The sequence below is a fragment of the Panthera pardus genome, unplaced genomic scaffold (assembly GCF_024362965.1).
Source record: "Panthera pardus isolate Hobbes unplaced genomic scaffold, ASM2436296v1 HiC_scaffold_21, whole genome shotgun sequence".
NCBI classification, from domain to species: Eukaryota; Metazoa; Chordata; class Mammalia; order Carnivora; family Felidae; genus Panthera; species Panthera pardus.
Window position 1 is genome coordinate 5,889,262 of NW_026526777.1, and position 7,114 is coordinate 5,896,375.

The window sequence follows — 7,114 nt, forward strand, 5'->3', positions numbered from 1 at the left end:
GTCTCTAAGAAAGCAGCCTCCGTGCCCCACCCCACCCCCCGGAGTATATTAGGGTGCCCAATTCCTGACGCCCTTGTCCATGGTGGGCATTTAAAATTTTACATTTGTGCCAATCTGATTATAATGGACTATGTTACTGTTCCTGACCTAGCATGAATTTCCCCCCAATTTTCGTAACAGACGATTTTGCTTTGGCACGATTCTGCTGCCTCTGTCAGTCCATGTGGGTAGGTAGGCTCACTGTATACCTATCGGATCCCAGAGGACAGCATGCACGCCAGTGGGTCGAGCAGGTGCCGTCTCCCTGGAATTTAAATCTGGAGATTAGGGGGGGCCTGGGTGGCTCAGTGGGTGAAGCACCCGACTTGGGCTCAGGTCATGATCTCACGGTTTGTGGGTTTGAGCCCCTCGTTGGGCTCTGTGCTGACAGCTTAGAGCTTGGAGACTGCTTGGGATTCTCTCTCTCTCTCTCTCTCTCTCTCTCAAAAATAAATAAACATCAAAAAAAAAGTAAATCTGGAACAGATTAGACCATGACGGAAGGCAGGTGAGGTTCATTCATCCCAGTGACGCTGCCTGGATGAGACCAACTTCCTACATCCTCGAACCTGCCCTGTTTCTTGTACTTTCTAAGGTCAGTCATCTTCCCCTTAGGATAGGCAATTTAGGTTTGATAGATTTCTCCTATAATATTACATGGACTCGATACCCTTTTTTGGGATACATCTTTGACAAACTTTTGTTCCCTGTTATTATTGGTCTCATCAGGCTTTTCTATCTCCTTTGGAATCAAGTTTGAAGAATCATCCATTTTACTGGTATGCGGCTGTACACATTTTCTTCTATTTTTTGGTAATAGTTTATGTGTCTGTCCACATAAATCGTTCCCCCTCTCATACCTCACTTTGGAGCTCTCTTTCTTTTATCAGCAAGATGATTTCAGCTGGAAATAACAGGAAAGCATGATTCAAATTGGCTTAAACAGTGAGGAAATGTATTATCTCACACAACAAAAAGTCTAGAGACAGGATGTCTCCAGTACATGACTCTGGACCCAGTTTTCTGCAATTCTCTGGGCATGGCCCTTGGGCTAGCAGCAAGATGATTCTAGCAGCAACGAGCATCAGACCCGAAATATAGAGAAAGAAAGGGACCAAGTACCTCTTCTACATGTCTCTTTCTTGAGTGTTGAAACTTTGTCCAGCGATCTTGCCGTACCATATTGGTCAGGACGGGGTAACCTGCCCATTTCTAAGTCAATCACTAGAAAGGGGAATGAGATTGGCCACCATAACTTCCTCAGCTTACCCATTCTGAGGTGGAATGACTGTTGGGGAGGCAACCCCCTTGACCACTCTATCTGTTTTAATCACACTTGCCAAAGGTTCGTCTGTCTTCTTAGTCCTGTCATAGATTTTGTCTTATTGATCAGGTCTTTGCCTTTTATTTCCTCATGCATTATTTCCTTCCTCCACTTTAGATTTACCTCATTATTCATTTATTTCTAAACTTCTCTTTTTTTTAATGTCTATTTGTTTTTCAGACAGAGAGAGAGCAGTGCAGGGGCGGGGCGGGGGGGGGGGGGGCGGGCAAGGGAATCTCAAGCAACCCCTGTGCTGACAGCAGAGAGCTCGATTCAGGGCTCCAACTCACAAATGAAGTCATGACCTGAGCCAAAGTCAGATGTTTAACCTACTGAGCCACCCCGGTGCCCCTAAGCTTATGTTTTTACACAAACTCACAAAGGCTATCACTTTTCCTCTTATTGTTATCTTGGCCACATTCATTAGACTTTTGTATGTATTCCTGTCTTTGTTCCTTATTTCTAAATAATCTATAACTTCAGTTTCACTCCCTTCTTAACTCACGGTTGATATAGAAGCCTGTTTTATTTTCTTTGTGGTTTTCTTTCCAAGAGGAATAAGCATTATCTCCTTTGTTGTTATTTTCCACTTTCGCTGCACGGTGATGTGGCCTATGCGATTTTTTTTCCCATGGAAATATCTTTAAATGTATGTGGGAAGACAATGCTTTCTTTCATTTTTATTTTCTATTTTTTCTTTTTTGCTTTCTTTCATTTTTAAATGATTTTTTTTCAGTTAAAGGAACACACACACGATTTGAATTGTATAATAGAATGCAACGCATGTAAGAAGATAGCTGTTTATTGGCCCTTTCCTCACACCCCTCAGCCCTGTTCCCCAGAGGCAATTAAATAATAATAATTTTCAACAATTTTAGCTGTGTCTTCCGTTACTTTACCTCGGTATGTAATATGCTGCTATTTCTTGATTTTTTTCAACATTAGATATTATCCATTTGAACTCCTACCATACAATATGAAGATTGCTCTTAAACCATCATTAGTAACTTCCCTCTTTCCTTAGCCACCGCTCCAATGCAGCTTTATCACAATTTATGGCTGCTGCTCGTTACTGAGACACACAGTGTTCGCTGATTACGTTTCCTTTCCCGAACAATCTTTTCCTCTCTAGAGATAATAGCTGCTTCATTTTTGTCATTTGGTTAGTTTTCTATGTGCCTATTATTAGCTTTCCCCCAAAGTTTTGAAAAACATTCTGAAGCCATTTAATACTGTTTCCCACATGGGTAAAAGCACCAAGAAGTTTTTTGGTTTCTTTTTCTTCTTTCTTTCTTTCTTTCTTTCTTTCTTTCTTTATTTGATTTTCATCAGCAAAAAGTGTCCCCTGGGATCCACGGGTCTTTGACACTAATTTGGATTGTCTTATCTCTAGGCCCCCTGCCATGCTGCTGTCCTGGGACTTCCTTGCATCTGTCTTTTGTGTTAAACCTCTTTTTTTCCTGAATCTTATGTCTTCCTTTTTTTTTTTTTTTTTTTAATTTACTTCCTTGCTTGGCTGAAGCACCTTTGCCAGGGCAAAGAAAAAGAGTGTCTGGGTGGTATGCCAGGTGCCAATGATGCCCCAGCTGTCGACCTATTGAGCTCACCTGAGTTCATCTGCACTTGCTAGTGGGTTTAATTTCTCTTGAGCGTTTAACTTTGGTGGGGGAAAAATTAGTCTCCTGGAAACACCCACCCCTCCTTGGATGGAAGAGAGGCTCTAAGTGTCTAATTTCTCCTTGTGTAGACTTTCCAGCTAGCCTTTTATTTTCAAAATCATTCCTGATCTATATATTGTGTTGTACCTAATTCCTCCTATTCCTGAACCTTTCAGGAAAATCATCTTGCTTCTCATTGGTATGTTCCTCATTAGGGAAATAAACTCGATTCCCTACAACCCAATTTTCTATAACAACAGGACCAAGATTAGTGGTCATCACTTTACTTCATAGATATTAAACAAAACATTGTTGTTTAACGGTTGAATATGAGAGATATCTTCATACTTAAAAAAATTTTTCTGAACATTTATTCAATTTTTTTTTTTTTTTTGAGAGAGAGAGACAAAGTGCAAGCAGGGGTGGGGCAGAGAGAGAGGGAGACACAGAATCCAAAGCAGGCTGCAGGCTCTGAGCTGTCAGCACAGCAGAGCTCGAACTGACAAACCATGAGATCATGACTTAAGCCAAAGTCAGATGCTTCACTGAGTCACCCAGGTGCCCCTAGACATCCTCATACTTCAGTTGATCTTAATCAGACTAGTCAAAGGCCTATGGCTTTCGCAGAATTAACTTTTGATATTTTGATCAAGTCTTCTGTCTTGTTTCTTCTAGCTTGCACACTATAGTCTCTTCTTTTTTAGTCTTAATTTTTAGTCTTAATAATATCCCCTTTCTTGTTTCTAATACTTTTATATTTTTAAATACCAAGGAATATATATATTTTTGAAACCATCTAAGATATTTACCCCACTAATGTGTTCTCTGTTTACTGTACTCCTGTGTCCGCTTGAATTAAAAATTCCTTATTTCTCGTCTTTTATTTTTGCAAAAAGCATAATTTTGACAGAGTTTAATTTATAGTTTATACTACACATAATATACATATAACTTATGCTATAAATTATGTTTATACTATGGTTTATACAACGAGATGGCTTAAGACTTCATCAAACACCTCGTTACATACATTTCTGTAACTATGTGAGTCAAATAAATTAAACCCATCAATTTATGATTTCCACATACCCAATGAAAGTCAGATCATGACCTGAGCCAAAGTTGGACGCTCAACCAACTGAGCCACCCAGGTGCCCCTGAGGTTAATTTTTTAAATTTTTGGTAGAAGTCTCCAAGAAAACTATCTGGGCCTAGAGATTTCTTTTGGGGGAGTTTTAAAGTCATGAATTCAATTTCCTTTATAATTATAGGGCGGACTTTTCAAGGAATTGGCCCATTTTACCTAAGTTGTCACATTTCTATGTATTAAATTATTTATAGTTTTTCCTTATTGTCTTCTTGACATCTGCACTTTGTGTAGTGATATCCTCAGCTGCGCCTAGATATTGGCAATATATGTCTTCTTTCTCCGGTGTTTCTTTTCCAGTCTTGCTAGAGGTTTGTCCATTGTACTAATCTTTTCAAGAAAGATTGATTTTCTCATTTCTTACCTTCATTGATTTTCTCTATTGCTTTTCCGTTTTCAGTTTCATTGTTTTTCTGCTCTTATCTTTGTGCTTCCTTTTTTCTTCTTGTTTGGATTTACTTTACTATTCTTTTTTTAGGGAGCTTAGACTATTGGTTTAAGATTTTTCTGTTTTCTAATACATGCAGTTACTGCTATATATTTCCTTGTCAGGGGTGCCTGGGGGGCTCAGTCAGTTAAGCATCTGACTTTGGCTCAGGTCATGGTCTTGTGGTTTGTGGGTTTGAGCCCCACATCGGGCTCTGTGCTGACGGCTCAGAGCCTGGAGTCTGCTTTGGATTCTGTGACTCCCTCTCTCTCTGCCCCTCCCCTGCTCATGCTCTGTTGCTCTCTCTCAAAAAATAAATAAATGTTAATAAAAATTTACATTTCCCTCTCAACTCTGCTTTAGCCATGTCCCACAAATTTTGATATATTGTATCTTCATTTTCATTCAGTTCAGTGTATCTTTTTTAAAATTTTGTGGACTCATGGGCTATTTGGAAGTCTGTTGCTTCGTTTCCAACTGTGTAGAGATTTTTCTGTTCTCTTTCTCTTATTGATTTCTAGTTTGATTCCATTGTGACTGGAAAACACATTCTGTATGTTTTTAACTTTGTTGTTAATTTTATTTTAAAGAGAGAGAGAGATCACACGAGCAGTGGAGACGGACAGAGAGAAAGAGAGAGAATCCCGAGCAGGCTCTATGCTCAGCGCAGAGCCCGATGTGGAGCTTGATCCCACGACCTTGGGATCATGACCTGAGTCGAAATCAAGAGTCAGACGATCAACCAGCTGAGCCACCCAGGTGCCCCTGTATGGTTTTAAATTTGAAAATTTGTTGAGTAGTTTTTTGGGCCCAGGCTATGGTCTATTTTAGTATATACTCTGTGGACACTTACAGAGAATGTGTGTTCTCCTCTTACTGAGTGGAGTATTCTACAAGCATTGGTTAGGTCTCGTTGGTTGATGGTGTGGTACCTTCTTCCATATCTTTGTTGATTTTCTATCCAGTTGCTTTTACAGTTGTTGAGAGGACTGGTGAAGACTCCACCTGTAACTGTGGATCTGTCAACTTTCCTAGTCTATCGTTTTTGTTCCACGTGTTTTGCAGCTCTGTTGTTTGGTCCATATACATGTGAGATGTCTTTTATGGGTTGATCATTTTATTAATATGTAATGTCCCTCTCGGTCCGTGGTAATTTCCTCTGCTCTGAAGTCTACTGATGCTTTCTCCAATGTTTTTGCTTTTGTTCTTTAAGTCTGTGTTTTGTAATCTCTACACCTAACATGGGGTTCAAGCTCACCACCCTGAGAGGAAGAGTCACATGCTCTTCTGGCTGAACCGGCCAGGGGCCCCAGTTTTCTAATGCTTTTGTGGGTGGTGGTGGGGCCATAGTTTTTTCCTGTGATGTTGCTGAAGTGGAACATTTATTGTCTAAATGTTTTCTGTCATGTTAAACTGTTCCTTTCCCAGTCCTTTGGCTAAAGAGAGCAGACTTTTGCTGGGGGTCCCCCCTCCCCCCCCCCACCGTGCCATTGCATTTCTGGGTTGCTGGCTTTTTCAGCTCCGAGTCTGGCATATATAAAGCAAAAAGAGGGGGGCCTGGATGGCTCAGTTTAAAGTGTCCAACTTCGGCTCAGATCATGATCCTGCAGTTGGTGAGTTCAAGTCCCACATCAGGCTCTGTGCTGACAGCTCAGAGACTGGAGCCTGCTTGGGATTCTGTGTCTCCCTCTCTGCCCCTCCCCTGCTTGCACTCTACCACTCTCTCTCAGAAATAAATAAATGTAAAAAACAATTTTAAGCCAAAAAAAAAAAATCCAGGGAACTTACCTTCGTTTGTTCCTTGGGTTCCAAGATCCCTAGCTGGTTTGCTTTCTTCTATTTATTTATTTATTTATGTATGTATGTATTTATTTTAGAGAGAGAAGGGGGAGGGAGGGGCAGAAAGGAGAGAGAGAAGAATCCCACAGAGCTCACAGAGTATGAAGCCTGACACAGGGCTCCATGCCACCATCCTGGGATCGTGACCTGAGCTGAAATCAAGAGTCAGACACTTCACAGACTGAGCCGCCCAAGCTCCCCTTCTTTTAAAAGGTTTTAAAGATCTTATTTTTATATGTAATGTGCAGAATTTTTAGTTGTATTTAGTAGGAGAATAAGGAAGAGTGCCTGTATTCTATATTCCCTACTTTAGACATCTAGAGCTATATATGTGTGTGTGTGTGTGTGTGTGTACATATATATATATATATATACATATATATTAGAGCTTTATATTTTTAGTATACATTTTTAATCTTATGTTTTTTACCAGTACATAAGATTAATCATGGTCTATATTCCTGAGCTTGTTGGGTGGGGGGAACACCTAAGAAGAAAATTAACCAAACTATCAACAGGAAAAGTCTCTAGGTAAAAGAAATACAAATGATTTTTATTTCTTTATTTTATTTTTCTGTATTTTCTTCACTTTCTACAATTAGCATGTATCATTGCAAATAACATTTGGAAGCTTGATATCCTATGTGCCTTATGTTGTTATATTATTAAGAAAAATCTGG